General features: G+C 38.8%; 1 long non-coding RNA gene across 1 annotated transcript in view; it reads right to left on the bottom strand.

Annotated features, from left to right (window-relative positions):
• Nucleotides 1-4716: 4716 nt before the first annotated feature.
• The window catches only part of LOC121075800, a 35629-nt gene continuing 22106 nt past the window's right edge, over nucleotides 4717-18239 (bottom strand). The window contains exons 4-5 of the long non-coding RNA XR_005823165.1: nucleotides 14414-14674; nucleotides 4717-7029 (exon numbers count right to left, since the gene is read on the bottom strand). This is a non-coding gene — a long non-coding RNA (uncharacterized LOC121075800). The remainder of the gene's footprint in view (nucleotides 7030-14413; nucleotides 14675-18239) is intronic.

Here is an 18239-nt window from a genome sequence, read left to right as displayed (position 1 = left end):
ACCTTCCTCAGCATTAGCCAAGGGCGCCATGTGCTACACACCCATGTCCTACTCACAGCCCCTCTTCCCCTGAGCAGATGGTCACCCTCATCTTCAGCACCTGAAAGGTCCTCCCCTGTAACTTTTAGGCACGTGGACTGCTGGTTGATGTGTATGAGGCTTCAAAGAGCCTCATTATGTAGGAACAGCCTGTGAGTTTTTGGGGGACTGTCACAAGGAATCTGGGACCCCAGGCTTGAGAGCACTTATAAAAGAGGGAAAATATATTCACATGCACACAAGCATTGCCACTGAAGATTTGCATAAAATTATCCAGATACAGAAACCCTAGGTCCTTTCCTTAAAATACCTCTTGCCATACTTATCTTTAGGGACTTTTCACTGTGTGGATGTTATTCCTTAATTAATCACTTCATCTTCTATCTACAATCCTGCAAACCTCTTGGCAGATCTGTTATAATACAGTTACATATTCATATGATCCAAGCTTTGTCTTAAGTCAAATGTGCTTTTTATTAATAACAATGTGGATTATAATCACAGTTCTTTTCTTTTGGAAGTACTAGCTCACCAACACGCCTATGCAGCATAGATAGCTGGTTAATAAAAAAGGTAAGTAACAATTAGGTTGAATCTTCAGATGAAGACACATTTAAGCATACATGCCATTAGATGTACATCTACCCAGACACTCAGATACTGCACATTGTTGATAATTAAGGTAAGCATTTACCTCTGTAAGGTAAAATAAGGAAAACAAGTATTCATACTCTTCTACAAACACTGAAATAGATGCAGCCATTCTGTCAATGGTGAAGGCTGCATCACATGATTTAAGTGTTTAGGCCAGGCTGGATGTGGCTTTGAGCAGCCTGGTCTAGTGGGAGAAGTCCCTGCCCATGACAGGGGGGTTGGAAATGTGTGATCTTTAAGGCCCCTTCCAACCCAAACCATCTTATGATTCTATAATTCTATGATTTTGGCTAGGTGTACTGTCCAGGGCAAATGGGAAGGATGCCTGGTGTCTGTCATAAACCTTTGCTGACCAAATTTATAGCAACCAAGAAGTTATATCCTAGGTCTTCATCTAAAAGTAGAGTTGCTAAACAAGTTTGCATATGTATTTATTTAACTGTTTGAAAAAGTATTCCCCCAAGTAGCCATCAATCCACACAGGCATGCATGCAGGTGCAGGTACACACATCATGTATAAACACAAAGTGAAGAGGTGAAAAGGAAGCTTTTTGGGCTCAAGTTTCAAATGGGAGAAGATGGGATGTCTAGAAGGTTCAAGACAATCAAACGACACATTCTATGAATAATAAATAACACTAAACAAAATTTTATCCCACAAGTTCCTTCCTATTAATCTAGTTATGAATAGTGCTTTCAGCTCTGTAATATCTAGATGCCAAAAGACTTTTAAGGACATAATGACTCTCTCCTCCATCTTTTCATCTTCCTCCTTCTCCTCCTTGAGCTAGAGCATTGGAAAAAAAGTGTTGATTTTTGGGAAGCTAAATCAAAGGAACAAGCATGTCTGACAGATCTTCCTGGGCTGATACCCTAATTGCTTGATAAAATAAATTTTGCAGCTGACATAAAACAGGATGTTGTTTTGCATCCTGAGATTAGAAATTTCACTATTATGGTAGAAGTTATGAGAGATAATGCTTGTAGAAAAAGATGTGCTTACTTGAGTAGCTTTGGCAGCTAGTGTGATTTGGCTGCTGTTAAACTAGTGTGAATGTCACAGGATTTGGCTTCATTCCTGGCTTGTTTTGTGAACTTGCCCAAAAGTCATCACTCAGTCTTGTCCTTTTATTTTTTTCCACAATGGCACCAGTGGAGGGACTGTCCAGGTACAACTTTGCAAACTACCTAATATAGTAGGTCTCTATTACAGCTAAGAACAAACAAACAAACCAATAAATTGTCTGTAGGGTTTTGAACATCAGGCAGAAATCTCTAACTTCATTTCGTATTCAGTGGGGAACCAATGGAAAACAGAGCACTAGGGAAATAAACTTACACTTGACGGTGTTTCTAAACAGACAAGTTGCTGCGTTCAGTCATCTTGGGCTGTTTTCAGAGCAGATAGCTGTATTTCCAGATAATGAGGTGCAATTTCTCCAAAGAAGCTTTAAATCCTGCTGCATATGATGAAACGCTGTAATGCTTTTTCATTTTCATATTTTTGTTTTGCAAAAGAGAACAATAACACGGAGTTGATTGGAAAGACATCGGGGACCATCAGGTTCTTTATAAAAAAATCTCAAATCTTAAAAATGCTAATACCTACAATTTGCTAAAAGAAGTAATTTTATGACACTTCTTTTAGTTCTCTTCTTTAAAGAGAACTTTATGGGAGTTTAACTTACTTTTTGTCTGTGTTGACCATTTGGATGGAGCTTGGGATTTGTATGTTTATTTATTTATTGTTAATTGGATTATAAATGGTCACAAAGCCAATTCAGTCTCCAGAGCCTAAGATTTAATGATGCTCTGAATCTGTTTCTGAAGGTTAGCCACAGGGGAGTAGTACTGAGAAAGATGCCACCTTCTCTTTGCCTAGTGTAATTAAACTTTACCTGACTACCAATGAATTAATTTACAAGGTCTTCCTATAATTATAATGAAAAGTGCAAATTATTCCTTCCTCGATTTTTTTCAGCAAGCTGGATCAACATAGGTTATGAAACTAAATAATACCCTGGTGTCTCTGGGCAGTTGATACTAAAACCACCTCCAATCCCTTGCTTTCTCTCATTTTCTACCAGAATGGTTATATTCTGCATAGCTGAAAGGCTAACCATAATTTGCTACTTTCTCATTGCTAATACACCATCACACAATACCAGGCATACCGACACACATGCAGCAAATGCAGAGCAAATTCTCTTCATTGGTGAGTTGTCAGAGCTGATTTTTTCTTCCTATTTTTATTTAAGTTTAACTTTCTGCAATGTGCCAGATTGGCAGCTGTCGAAAATAAAATTTAATCTATAATTAAGTGCAGACAGAGCCCACGAGGAAGTAGCGTGGCTGCAGTCCTGCCAATATTGCATGATATGAGTCCAGAGAGAGAGTTTATTCGTGTGCTGTGTCATTTGGACTGGGAGACAGAAAACAGGCCCGGGAGCATTAGCAAGAATGCAGCCTATGAGAAGAAGTCATCTCTGAAGAAAGGCCAATACCACTAACACCAACATGAGAATGGATTTCTGGTACAAGTCACAACAGATCCGGCGGTACCCAAGGAAAGCGCTTCCTCCTGCAAAGCTCTGCTGGCACAGCCTGCAGGGCTGTACCCAGCCTCCTGGCACATCCTGTCAGTATCCTCTTTTGATGTTGCAAGCAGCGGTTGCCAGCATCTACTCAAATTATATCATGTTTAAACTCCCCTACCTGGGACTTGAGAAGATCATCTCTGCTGAGGTCAACCATTAGTGGAAAGGCTTCAACCTTTGCTTTATTTGCAAAGCCATCATTTCATTAATGCCTTAGTTAAGAGTACTCAGGATCTTCTAAAGTGCTTAATCTGACTCTTCTTTCCTGCAAAGGGAGTGGAGTTAGCCCAGGGCACATCCACTTTTATTCCCAGAATAATTTCCCTACATTGCAGATGCCAGGGCCCAACCTGCAGTGGTGTCAGAGGCTGTTCTAGTAACAAAGTTTTCAGTGGCTGGCAAACTTGAAAATTAAAATGCCAAAATCACAAGGCAGTGTTACTGGCATTTAACTGAACTTATATGTTAGGAAGGAAATTTCAGAAGGATTTAGGGCGTCATTAAAATGAAAGTAGCTGGGACTTCCATCTTCTTGAGTTTCTGAGGGGCTTTGGAAAGTCTTGTCTTCAAAGTGGAGTCTTCAATGCAGCATACACAATGCTGAAACAAAAGAGTGAGTGTCTGGATCCAGACAAAGCCATAATTCTCCTGCTGTTGGAAGGGGAAGATGTGAATACAGAGCTGGGTGAGATACCCAGTGTCAGGGCTCCACAGATTTGCTTTTGGTGTTTTTTTTGTTTTGTTTTGGTTTTTTGTTTTTTTTTTTTTTTGCCATCTGGGGACCAGGGAGAATCCTTGCTCTCACCTCCAGCAAGAGGTGCTGGCCCCCAGCCTATCTACCACCTCTCTTCAGCATCATTAAAAGCTGCAGCCAGACTGATTGGCATAGACAGAGCTGTCAGAAGGCTGCAACCATGCTACTGCTCCAGAATAACCTGTTATCTCAGACAACTGTCTGTTCTTGCCTATACCTACAGATAGTTCTGCATTCAGGTGTTAGTGAGAAGCAGTTTGCAGGTAAAGATGTGCTGAACTGCTGACCACCAAAAGCCCTGGAATGAACAACTCAATTTGTTTTTAGTGATAATGCCCTACTTTGCCATTGTTAACTGCTCTTATTCTTTTCATTCAGTGTTATGCAGTTTTGAAGTAAAAGAAAATTGAATATAGAACACAGCAGGAAGATAATGATCAAAATAATGCCAGTAAATGGTCAAATCAAATTGCAATCATACAGTATAAAGTAAGAGTCTGACACAAGACCAAGAAAGAGGAGGACAAGGGAGAAGAGACTATTATTTTATTGGTTATTAGTGGTACTGCTGCAGTGCCTAAAAAACATTGGCACAGGAAGAGGACAGAAAGACTAGCCTCTACCTCAGAGAATTTACACTCCAAATTGAAGAGAAAAATCTAAAGATGATTTCAAAGAGAAGGAGGAAGTTGTTTATTAAAATAATAATGTAGATTATATGAATTAGCTACATGAGTGTGAAAGATAGGCATAAAAATGTACTTCCAGGGTTCAAAACCTTGCCAGATCTCTCAGTTGCGTATAACAACAGTACAGAAGTCTAAAAATAAAAACAAACATACCACATGGAATATTACCACTTCTGTGGATTTAGTGATTTAGAAATTCTGGGTAAAACTATGACTTGGCTTGCAACTGTTCATGTTTCTAGTGACCCTTCTGGTCTTGCAGACAAGATCAAGCTTGGTGCGGTGACAGAGGTGTAGTCACTGGGAACCAGACTTTAAGCTATTGGGAGAATGACAGTAGTTAAATCATTAACTCTTGCTCCTTTATATTCATGATAGAATTTAGTTCATCATAGTCTGTTCCCAACACAGCCACATGCTTTATGTTATTTTGCACATCACGCACCACCGCGATAAGCCCCGATGAATTCCCCTGCATCCATCTCTCACCTGCTATAGCAACTTGTGATGAGTCTTTGTCTGCTCTGTCAGCCCTGCGTACTGCATCTGCCCAAGATCATGAAGTTTGCTCAGCCCCTTAGGAATAGCAGATGTGTCTGCAGTGTTAATATGCCACACAGTACATCCAGATGTAAGTGAAATACCAGCCCATCATGCTTCTACAGTCTCCAGATCTCCTTGTAAAAGTTATTATATAACCTTGTGAGGTCATTTCAAAGCACTGCTGAAAATTAAAGGATATTTTTGACTGAGCTGAAGGGAACCATCCTCAGAAATAGGCTGATTTTAGAAGTAATCCAGCTTGAGAAAGAGAACCAACCTGAGAACGTTATGCTTAATTCAGTAAAGGCATTTTGGGCAATTTACTTCCATAGTTGATTTGTCCTGTACTGTTGAAGTTAGCAGCAGTCCAGTGGGATAAAGACCCAAAATATAGAACCTGAATCATTCCTATTGTGAACCTATGAAAAAGCTAAACCAATTTTTGCAAATGTTATCTGTTTATACAAGGTCAAATTAATGCAAAAGCTATGCATCAAGACCATTAGTTTTATAAATGAAGAAAACTCAAAAGGATGGATGGTTGAACCAAACAAAGGCAATAGGAGCATTTGGCTATACTGGAATGTCTAGCAATATTTCAGACAAATTTTCAAACTAGGTGGCCTGAAGTACAGCACTTACATTCCTACGTAAACAATGACATGAGTGATTGGAGCTACCACAGACTCAGGCTCCCAGTAGAATCACCCATCAAAAATCTGGCCATAGCCTTCTCAGCCTAAGTATGGATTTCATACCTAAATTAGGCAGGAAATATTGAAAGTCCTGACTTTAGAGTTCTGAGTCTTAAAAATACTAGAAGACATCAACAAAAACTTAGTGAAAAGCCCTCATATAATGTAAAACAGTATAGCCTTATTGACATCATGACAAAACACTGATTTTCAATGAGCTGAAGATCTGGCTTTGCAGTCCACTATGACATCTGTGTATCCATGTACAGATGACAACTCTGTATTGGCAGGCTGAGTTGGAGAAGAACAAGGGAATAGCCCCAGAAAACAGGAGTTATGGGTTCATGCCAAGATTTTCAAACAATCTGCTGTGAGATCTTGCACACATCACTTCTCTATTCTGTGACTTTTCCCACACACACATTCACCTCTCTATATATTTAGACTAGAAGCCTCTTCTTACTATATATTCATGCAACGCTGAGCACAACTGGATCCTCATTTCAGTTTCTGTCCTCACCAATTATTTCAAATGCTACCAATCTTAAATACATTTCTACAATCTTAAATATATTTCAGTTCATACAGCCAGCTGAAGCTCTCTGGCATGGCTGGGTAAAATCTTCCCTTGACTCAGCAAAGGAACAATATACCTGTCGAGCCACGAATCTGCACCTGCCTAGGTGTAATAGATGTAACTGCACATGAAATGTTACAATAAATACACATAAATCTACTAAACCGATGAGCATTCAGTAAGACCTGATTAATGATGCCCTCAAGAGTAGCAACAAGCAGCATTTTCATCCTTAAAAGTGAAAAGCACATTTTCATCCTTAAAAGTGAAAAGCAATAGTTTTAAAGGACATGAAGCAATGCAGAGTGCCATTTCTCTTCCAAGCCCTTGAGAAATATTTCCAGCATGATTGTGCCCATCACTACAAGAGAACTGAATGGCAGCTACAACTCCAGAAGGTACAAAGCCACATCAGCTACACCATCACAGGAGGGAGAGGAACTTCCACGCCACACGATCCTAGGGCAATCCTGGAGCAACCCTGCAATGAAGCAGGCAGCTTTCATTAGCCAGAGGTGCAGCCTTCTGCCCAGACGAGTACACCCAGGCAGAACAACTCTGCAAATTGTGAAGCAGGGTTGGGTCTCATCCAGCCAACACAGAGGACCATAAGCTTTGGTCTACCTGTGCTCATTCATGGAGGCATATCTAAAGGAAGGTACTGGGACCTGAACTTAGCATGGCAATGTGGACTTTAAGGATTCCTGTAGCCTGTCCTGTGCTCAGACCAGCAGCTCTGCTGATTGCACACAGTTTTATGCTGCCAGTGTAATTTAAACTGAATAAATTGGTTTTCAGAGTATTTAATAAATATTGCCTGCTGGCATAAAGGAGATCGAAGAGCTGGAGATCTGAAAGAGCCAAACATCCCTTTTGGCACCTTTGCTCTAATGATGCAACTGTATCTCTGCCAGCCTCGGCCAGTCTCAGCAGACTGGCATTAAAGTGATGCTTTGCACAGGAAAAAGTAAATAGACAGATTAGGCTCCATCTGATCCATAAACAGTGGGATCTTTTTAAAAGCCACCAAGTGCAACTTCAAACAGCAGTGTGTTGTAGCCTCTGATTCACTTGCAAACCATTGGCCAAGCCAATAAAATCTCTCTCAGTGCAGTATTTTTGTTTTAAATCATAGGTGGAAATGGATTTTCTCTTGGGACACCAAAGTAGCTCTGATAATTAGGCTACTTAGTTAATTACTAATACTCTACAAAACTGGCCAATAGCCTGGTTTGTCAACATAGCTTAATAGAGAGATGGAAATGAAATATGCCTAATTTTCCTAGCCACAGTACTTTCAGAAGTGATAGAAGTTCTTATGCTTCCTTCTCCATCTGAGGTTGAGAATTTCCGTCAGTCATAGTAAGATCCTAGGAACAAGTACAACCAAGATTTGATCCTGAGTACCATTAGCCTTTCTGGCTTCTCCCTGCCCTGGTCTAGGTCCCTGCAAGGAGACTTTAGTATTGTCTCTCTCCCAGCAATAATTATCAATCAATTTCAGTTTGTGAGCTCCTCACTGTTACACAATCTCACAAAATAAGAAAAAGCATGAGTAAGTCACAAATTTGGGAAGCTACTTGCCATACAGGTGACTATAATAACAAGGCAGATTGTTAGCCTTTGTTCTAAACAGCCAGCTTTGGAAACTTTCATCATGGCAAATAACTGTTTTTTTTTTTTTTCAAAGTAAGCACAATACTTTAGACTTAATACTGACCCTCAAGTCATGTCTCTTTTCTGATGTAAAGGACAGTGCATTGGGCTCAGCCCCAGCTGATTTATGCTCTATTTTCACCATTATAACATAATCATTTAGGTGTGTCACTTCCCTTCTGCATGCCATGGTTTCACCAGCTGCAAAATTAAGATAAAGCTAACAAATGCCTTTGTGAAAAGCTGAGATTCTCCCCCCTCCATCAAAACAAAAAAAAAAATGAAAAAAAAAAAAAAAAACAGAAAAGTTAGGCACTATTATACACATTAAAACAAGCAGAGTTAGTGTTTTGGTTCTAACAGTATCATGGAAAAAGGAATTGTTCTCTAGCTTATACACAAACACTCATATTTAATCTGGCCTTTGCAGAGACTACGCCCTCCCTTTTGACAATCTTTTATTTTTAAATGAATAAAATGAGCTAGGCTGGCACTCCTAACAACAGAGCCTGACTAGCATATTTACGACTTTGCTTAGTCCAACAAATGTTGCTTCTACCAGCTCTACAGGAGACAGTGTGGAAAGTGGGACTCAGTTTCCAGAGAGCTCAGCCATCCTTCCTCTGGTCTTGCTCCACATGCTCAGAGCCCCTGAAAGTCTGGCTTTAGTTAAGAAGCAGTAAACCGAAGAACACAGGACTTCAGACTTCACAGAAGGATGTCATTGATGCTGAGTTGTGATGGTAGTTATGGACTGTACTAGAGAGAGGGAAAACAACAGGTGGAGGTGAGGTGGTGTGCTGGGGTTTGTTTGTTTGTTGAACATGCGATTTTTATACTTACTAATATGACTATTTTTATTTGCATTGTAGAAGTATTCAAGAAACAAGAGCTACAGTCATAAGCTCATAACTCAGCTGCTCTTGTTGCAAGCTAGCAGAAGCTCATGCTCTGAAGAGCCTGCAATCAGAATAGCCAAAGCCTGAGCTCAGCACGAGTATAAAGATGTGACTGTCACCAAGCTGTCACCAAGCTGGCAATGTAACAACAAATCCAGACCCAAGTCTCACTCTAGTATCATATCTGGAGGACTCCTCGTTTTTCCACTTTGTATTTTAGCACAAATTCTGGCATCGTATAAAGACTAGTTAGGCACCTTTAATGAATTAGAAGGAAGATAAAATAAAAATACTGAGTAATGAATAGTCTTCTTTTATCATCATTGGATTCTCTGAAATATCATCCTAACTTTGTCCTCTTTTTACATTCTTCTAACTCTGTACCTTTAATAAGTTTCAAGGATAACATTTCACAGTTCTCACTTTCATCTCGCAATGGATGAAGCCGAGTACTTTTATTACAGTTTAATAAATTGTTAATATTGAATATGAATAATGAAGTAACTACTGTCATGTAACCCCTAATAACCATTACAAAAATATGCTTTCTGGCATAGTTTAAATGTATTACTAAAATATATATACCTGCCTCTACGCGGGCAAAGGTAGTATTTCTGACATAACTGTTTTTAATAATAATTTTGTTTAAAATAAAACCTTATTTTTTATGAAATAATAGCTTTCATTCAAATAGAACACATTTAGATTTTAAATGGAAGCATTCTGTTTCAAATGTAGCTCTGAAGTTGTATCTATCTGTTCTGCACTGCTTTATATTTGGTAGTGAAGACGGTAAAGCTATTCTACATTTATATCGAAGCAACTGAGGAGAAATCTTGGTCACTGCTCTATACTGGGGCGTACAAACCTATTGCACCTATGGCAGAATTGTAGCTAGACTTACAATATCTTGTGTATGCTGACTATATGCCCATGTACATGTCTGGAGCATGGTCTCAGAAGATTTGAAAAACTTGGCCTATGCATCCTTGGGGTGTGCAATTCGCACCTGGAATTTTTAGGCAGTGTGTTTGTTTGTTTGTTTGTTTGTTTGTTTTTAAGTTACCTAAACATTAACTTCTAACCTGACTTGAAATTGTATCAAGCCAAAGCAAAAAAATGGCCTTTAAATAGACGAGACATTCAGATTACTGTAAAATGTCTCTAAAAGACTATGCCAGGAGCTAGTCTGCCACAGCTATCAGTGTCTAGCTATCCTCAGAGCTAAAGTAAGTGAACTAAACTAAATTGGTACGGAGCTATCTTTACAGCTTGACATAGCCATATTTATGTCAGCGCCGCAGAGACGGCTGACAGAAGTCGATAAACACCAACGAGCAAGGTTATGGCTATCCTGGACTCAAGCTGGCCTTCAGCTGTCTGCATCAGAATTAAGGCTTTCATGCTAAAGAGTCACACTGCAGCAGCTGCCTGGTGGTGGATGGGTAACTCCATGCTGTGTGCAGCACGGGTTTTCTTCCACATTACAAGTTCATTTGAACTTACGCATCTAACTTCCCTCAAATTAATACCTGAAATCTCCATCGAAACACAATATTTTATGAAGCTGATGCAGTTCCATTAATCACTGGCACCTTTAGCCTCACTTTCCACCTCCCGTTTTAATCCTGAATCTTCAGAAAATCAGTGGATGTGTCTATATGGTGAGCCGTCCCATGACTGCAGCAAAGAATCCGATTTCTGATTCAACAACCCATACAGATATATTCAGTGAATACAGAATCAGGGTCTACATAATTATTTTCAAAATCTAAAATTCCACTTTTCTCTTTGCTAAGGTTGCTTGGGGAAATAACCTGGAAGTTTTATACAGAATACATTAAAAGTGGAAAATAAGGTCCTCTCATCTACAGCTCTATTTCTCTTGCTAAGGTGTTTTTTTTACAGTTCTCCTATGTTATCAAGCATCACTCACTTGCCTGGCACTTTAATATTCTAGAACACTGATTGCTAATTTACACCAAAGCAATTAAACATTGAATCCTACAGTTTCTTTGCCTTCAAAGTACAGCGGAGGTATAAGATAAAGTTTCAGGAATCTGTCAATATTACCAAAGCATCATACAAAAAAAAACACAAAAAACACACACAAAACAAACGAACAAAAAAAACTACTATGAATATCATCTGCATTGTTTCCTCCTGCCTCTGCCCCACCATTTTTCTCATCTACTAGGCTGATCCTTTTTTTTGCTTGGGAGCAGTTTTCATTTGATTATAATCCTTCTCCTTTTCTAGGAACCTGATTAATGTCTTTACTTTAGGTTCTATATGTTCAAGATTAAGCAAGCCATTAGAGATGCCCTAAAGATGGTTAAGTAAATCATGTTCACTGCATTTTCTTGATTTGTCCAGAGGTATTATAACATCTCATGCTGCCAAAACATGAGCCAGACCTCAAGGTTCCATTCATATAAATGGGAAATAAAATGTAATTTAACAAAGACAAAAAAAAAAAAAAAAGGTTTGAAACCTTTCTAGTACCAGAATCATTCTGATCATAATGAGACGTGAACTGTGAATTCCTACAAGAGATAAGTGAAGAAAGAAATGCTTTATCAAAGACAACATTTCTTCTACTTCTTTATAAGAGGCTAGTAAAAACAAACCGAGGTATACTTTAAAGTGAAAAGTCTATGATCAGTGTTGTGAATTTTACTGTGTTCTCACTCATTCAAGAAATCTTTCAGAATAGGCAAGATATGGATCTTTTAACTGTAAAACAAGCCAGCAAAAACCCAAAGCAACCAACCCAGAGGTCTTCTTTACATAAAAACAGGGAGGTGATGGTCATCTTTAAGAGAATAATGAAGCACAAAGGGACTGGAAGCAAATATTCACAAGTATTCCAATGAACACAGGAACATGACGTATCACATCAAAGGGCTGTAAGTTTTTAAAGGAATTACAGAACTCACTGGGAACCTTTAATTGTATATACTGATACGATTACATATTCCTTGAGAACACTCTAATTGTGTATCTATGTAAATGTTCTAATGTTCAATGCCATGAGGGAATACCCTCGCTATTTCCAGCCAGAAGGTAAGAAATATTAACAGAAATACTGGCCAGGGCACACTTCAGGGTAGTGATTTGGAAAGTGCACGGTGCACCTGGTGATAAGTAGGGCTCAGGGTCTGAATGGAAATACACTGCTCCACTTTTAAGAGCTTCCAGTATCCAGGGACATAACACAGCACACACTAAGTAAAAAGCAAACTGAACTTTCCTGCCTTTTTCACAGGCTCCAGGTGGAGAAATGCCAGACTCTTTCCGAGGGCTTTCCTTGGAACAAACACAGATGTCTGGCACAAAATGTGCATTTGTGTTTTTACTGGATGCCAAGATGAAGCTCAGCTTTACTTGATGTCTCTTCAGCCATTCATCATACGGATGGGCAGTAATTTCTCTCCTGAGAGTTTCTTCTTCAGTTTAAGTGCACCTGACCTCCACTCAGCCCAGGAAACCAAGACAGGAAGCAACGTGTGAAAGGAGGTGCCTGCAACTTGTAGTCTGGGTCCTGCAAACCATCACACGTGAGTTTATTCACATGAGCAGCTTCCTGAAGATGAGACGTGGAGCAGCTGTAAGCATGGTGCACGTCCCAGTTCGTCCCTCCCACCCACGCAGCTGCCCCTCAGTGAGCATGGTCTTCTTCATTGACTTCTGCATGACAACACTTTAATTTTCTGAACTGAAAACTATTTCAGTTCAGAAATTGATCGGAGGAGAAGGAATATTTAGGGGTAAATGCATTTGTGAAAAGAATACGATGTGGAAGCAGCACCTACTATCACATTTTGATGTGCCACTTGAAGTCCCTGTGCTGAAACAGAGATAATAGTAACTTCCTCCAAGCAGTGTGAGTAGAACTAAGAATTCTTCATGAAGCATTTAAAAATTCAAAAGTGAAGAACGCTAAACTTGTTGTAAAACACACAATGGTTACAAACAGTTATCAGATCCTAAAATCTTAGTCAAAATGACTAAAAAAAAGAAAAGCCTCCTCATTTTCAAAAGGATCCAAAGGCTACATGCTGTATTTTAATACAAAAGATTCTCAAACAGAAATTGAATGCATATGTGTATCAGGCTTAACTAGAAGTACTTGCTAAGCACTAAGGACTGAAATAAAAACTTCTAGACCATTTATTTTAAAAAAAAAAAGTAAGCAATCAATATAATAATATCTTTTCCTTATCTCTATCTTAGTACTCACAGAACAAGAGTTGTTAACAATGTCAAAAAGTAATTTGAAAGATCTTTGATTAAAAATTTCCCCCAAATGAAAAAATAATAAAATAACATTTGTAAGATTTTATTAAAACCTCCAGGCAAATTACTACATAGAAATATAATTACGCATCGAAGTAGAGTTTAAAAACTACCACACATTTTAATAAAAGTCTCACCAAAATAGTGTAATACTGTCTGCAATATTTGAACATAACATTTTGATTGCCAAATATCTGAATTCATCTTTCAATTGTCTAGAGAGTCAAAAGATCACATTTCCTTCCCTCCCTTCCCATTAGAAAATTGACCTGGATAATTTGATTTTGAATGAAATCCATAAAATTCCTCTGCAAAGGATCAAATCTTTATGGGGAATTGCAGACAAAATTCAAGATAATTGATTTTTATTGCTCTCTTCTATAGATCTGATACACCAGATATCAACAAGTGGAAATTAAAACTGAGGCTGTTCATGTTTAGAGTGATGAATAGTGCCTGATGAATTAGCATATTACCGAAGTTCGTCTCTAATTGAATTCATCCAGGTTCGCATACAAGCCTAAGACATCTCTTCTGGGGGGAAAGCAAAACTGAAATTTGTCACCACATTTTGCTGCCACTCACATACCAAAAGGTGTACTGGCAATTACAAAACCAATTTTATTAGAAGATTGTTTCCTAATTTGAATTCCTCCTGACTTTTAGATGAGCTTTAATAATATATATATCAGAGTAAAAAAAAAAAAAAAAGTTTTCCTCAGCAAAGGCCAGATTGAGTTTTATCATTTTAAAGCCTCTTTTCCAGCCCTTTCTGAGTGAAAATAAAGAGCTTCAGGTAAAAGTTTCTATCTGTGGTCTACAACACAGAGTATGAATGAATTCCTGCACTACCTTCCAGTTTGGACTAAGGGAAACAAAAATATAAATTAACTGGGCTTTAAAGTTATAGAGTATAGGAGCATTTGACTAGTGATGGCCAAGTTACATCAGTCCCTCTCCAATCCACTTTGCTATTAAATAAAATATAATCATATTATTATATTGGTATACCTTACTGAAATATTGTGGTGTTTTGAAATTGCAGAGGATTGGTTAATGGAGAAAAAAGTGGGAACTTCTTAGAGGTTTCCATGGAAGAAAGAAAATCTGGAAAACTCTTCAAGAGCTGTGCATCAAAAGATGCTGTCACACTATAAATTCTATTCCATGAGATTGTTCCTCAATCCATGAGGAACATGAAATTGTTCCATGAAATTGTACCATTGTGCCTTTTCCTGCTTCAGACAGATGAATGAGAGTTTGGATTCTCCCCTAGAAAAAAATATGAAAGATGAAAAATACATTCATGGAAGATTAGCACAAGCTTATCAAAGCACTTCGTTTATTTACATTTTTATCAAAGGCATGCACACAGTAATTTAAAAAATGTACCTACAACAATATAGAATCAAAGCGTTAAAGTCAAAACAGCAAAAATATGATCAAAGCAAAAAAAAAAGAAAAAAAGACTTTTCACTTCGAAATATTTATGAAACTGCTTTTTCCTACAAAATGTTTCTATTCAATCACATAAACATTTGAAATAGTCCATCCCATTTTAACTACTGCTAGCAGTAAATGCACATGCATGGGGAAGCCAAGGAAACATTCTGGCTTGCTACACTTACTTTATATAAAAGATACACATCTTTTCAAGCAACTTATTCCTTACTTTAACTCTTCCTGGAATGTGACTTGTCCAGCAAAGCATAACTGCAGAGCTTTGAAGCAAAAGGAAAGAGAGAAGGAAAAAAATACTAAAAGAGCTCAAAGGCAAGAAAATATGGTACTACAGCCTATGGCACAATATCTGCACAATCCAGAAGACCAACAAGGTGCGGAAATATTTTCTTGCTGTGCTGGGATGAGCTGGAAGCAATCAGGGTAAAAAAAAAAAAAAAAAAAAAAAAACACCTCTAAAGCACTACTTACAAGTGTGAAGCAACAGTCATGACTAAAGCACAGCGCATTGGCGCCTGCCACGGCCAGCTGCCATTTCGAAAGTGGTGCTTGAATAGTGGTTTGTGGAAGGAATCCTAAGCTGGATAAATGCCTCCAGGAGCCCCAGGGAAATAAAATTGCTCTACAGACATTAAAAACAGCAGTGTGAGCTCCTGCTCTGACAACAAGGCTGGTGGAAAGGTCTTTGGCCCCACGTAAGTTACAAACAGATACTAAAAGCCTGGAAGCCCCTTGCAGTCTTACCCTGGGCCAGCCCCGCAGATCCCACAGGCACCCTGCCTGGAAACTGAATTCTGATGAGCAAAAGCAAGGCAAGGGATATAGTTTTGGGATAAAGTAGAAAATGAATTTGCTGAATAGAAAGCTCTGCTTGGCCTCCTTAATCCTCTGCCGGTTGGAAATAATTGCAGTGATTCTGTAAAACACTGTCACAGAGGGTGCAGCGGTTAGCTGGTCATGTCTTTGGCAGGTAGTGGTTCATATTAATAATGTTCCAGGCTTTCAAAAGCAGCCTGTATGTCTAAATCAATTAATTCCCGCAGCCTTTGTGTGCAATAAGCAAGCAATGCTATCTCTTTTCTGAGATAAGGAAACCAGAATGAACTGAAATCTTTACAACAAGAATGCGAAGCAGACAGGATGAGGACCCCGTATTTCTTTTGTTTAGAGCTGTGCTTTGAAGACTCCCTCCAGCTTGTTTCTCTGTCTCCTTTCATGTTACTCTGTGTTATCTGTTCAGATCTCAAAAGTGAGTTAAGCACCAGAAAATGTACTGAGTTGCTGAAACCCCACCGAAAAGGGCTCTGGGAGCGCTGAAAGACCTACAAGGGCAAATAGAAAGTGTTTCATGCTTTGGTCTTGCCATTTAAAAATGGTGGTGTTTGCAAAGAAAAATGTGAAAAACATGCAAAATGCAAGCTTTATTTTAGAATGAATGCTGACACTTAAAAAGATAGGTAGGGTAGCTGGGAAACTGAATGTAGCATTCCACATTGACATTCATTTGACATAATGTCATTTCATGTGGGGAAAAAAAAAAAAGAAAAAAGAAAAAAAGAAACTTATTTGAAAAGCTTGTTCTATTAATCCTCAAAATTACTTCAAGGGAGGGATTTTAATAACAAGGAGGATCTGCATGGCTGGCCCCGGCTAAGATCTTCAGGGCTTTCCAGGTTTTTAGTGACGATTTGTAACATACCTGGAGCCGGAGGTATCCACCAGCCTTCTGGAAGCAAGGTGAGATGTGAATTTTCTGAAGAGACTAAGAAGATTTATCCTCTTCCTTCTGAGCAGTATGATTTTATCGGCACTTCCACTGGGTGGGCCTCTGCTTGCTCTTGCAGTTTATCCAGGAGTATCTTTACTAAAAACCACAGTGGCTGGAATCCCAGCCCTACTCAAGCTAATGGCAAAAACTCCCAAGTGCTTTGATGAAACTTGTCTGGTATTAAATTCCTGGCTCATACTACAATTTGGGTTATTATTTGAGGGAAAATATCCAAATCTACACAGTAATATTTGAGACCAGATGGGACAATTATTAAAGTATAGGAAATACATCTGCTTTCGGGTGTCCATGCATGCAATCTATAATTCAAGGGCATCACAGAATAATCTATATACTATACAGATATGGGACTTAGTACAGAAGCAATCGAACTATGTAGTACAGGTGTCTGCCCTGAAGAGAGAGGTTATAACTAGCTCAGACCTCTCTGTGCATTGTGGCAACATGCAATGAAGCCATTTCCTCACTGACAAAAGAAATTGATGTTCATCCCCTTTTCTCAGAATGATATGTAAGCTAAATTATAAAGTAAACATAGTTAGATGTTATAAGGGAGACTTCATACAGAGGTTTACTACAAACACTCTCCACCTCTTTTTAATATCTATTCTGTTCTGGCTACAGCTAACTAGGGTTTTTTTGAATAATAATAAGATTTTCCAGAAATGTCTCATAGCACATCACACATTATTTCTGTTTTAAATAGGAGACCTACACAAAGAAATGAAAGATAAGAATCTATTCCACAGCTGGACAGAAAAGCCATGCTAAAAGTATTGATAAAATAATAGGAAAAAAAATAAATCAAGAAATATCCCCAAACTCTATCACATAGGGTATTTCACTGTTTCAATACAATATAAAAGAACAAGTTGGTACAAAGCCCAATTATTGCCTTGAGTGCAGCATCAATATTGCACACGTCTTCATATATTGTTCCGAATTTTTCTGTAAGTTCAAAAAGCTAGAACAGGCTGCCTACAAACTGAAAAAGAACTCCAGTTTCTGAGGCAAAATATGATGTCCGCATCAGAAGCAGCTGTGACAGGAGGTTCTGACAGATCCTTGTGGTCCCAGGGGTCATTTCTTGGTGAGGTACATTTGTTCCTATCACTGCAAAGCTGCAGGCAGAATCCTCAGATTGCACAGAGGCTTTGCGCAGCATTGTCAGTGAACAGCCTGGGCTTCCTAACCAGAATTAATGTCCTAATTTCAGGGGAATGATGCCATAAGCTTCCAGTTCCCCACAATATGACTGGACTCTTTTTGTCCAGAAGAGAGCTTGAGCTGCTGAAGGTGTAGGTGAATCCAAGCAACCAACAGCGTGTGTCCACTAAGAAAACATCAGAGGAGTTAGCATCAGAGCGACGCACCCCTGCTGTCCTGCTTTCAGATCTATTCTTCTGATCTTTCATGTCACTGACTGTTGAAATTAGGGGGGACTGCATCTCCAAGCCATCTGTGATAAAGGATGAAATCTGATAGTTACACACAACAGCAATAGTGTGGCCAGCGCAGGCAGGGATCGCATACTCTGTTGACTCTACAGATAGCACTTGAACCAAAAATACAAAAGCTTAGCATGAA

The sequence above is a fragment of the Cygnus olor genome, chromosome 1 (assembly GCF_009769625.2).
Source record: "Cygnus olor isolate bCygOlo1 chromosome 1, bCygOlo1.pri.v2, whole genome shotgun sequence".
Taxonomy (NCBI): domain Eukaryota; kingdom Metazoa; phylum Chordata; class Aves; order Anseriformes; family Anatidae; genus Cygnus; species Cygnus olor.
Note: the sequence above shows the minus strand (reverse complement) of the source record. Positions and strands in the feature narration are given on the sequence as shown.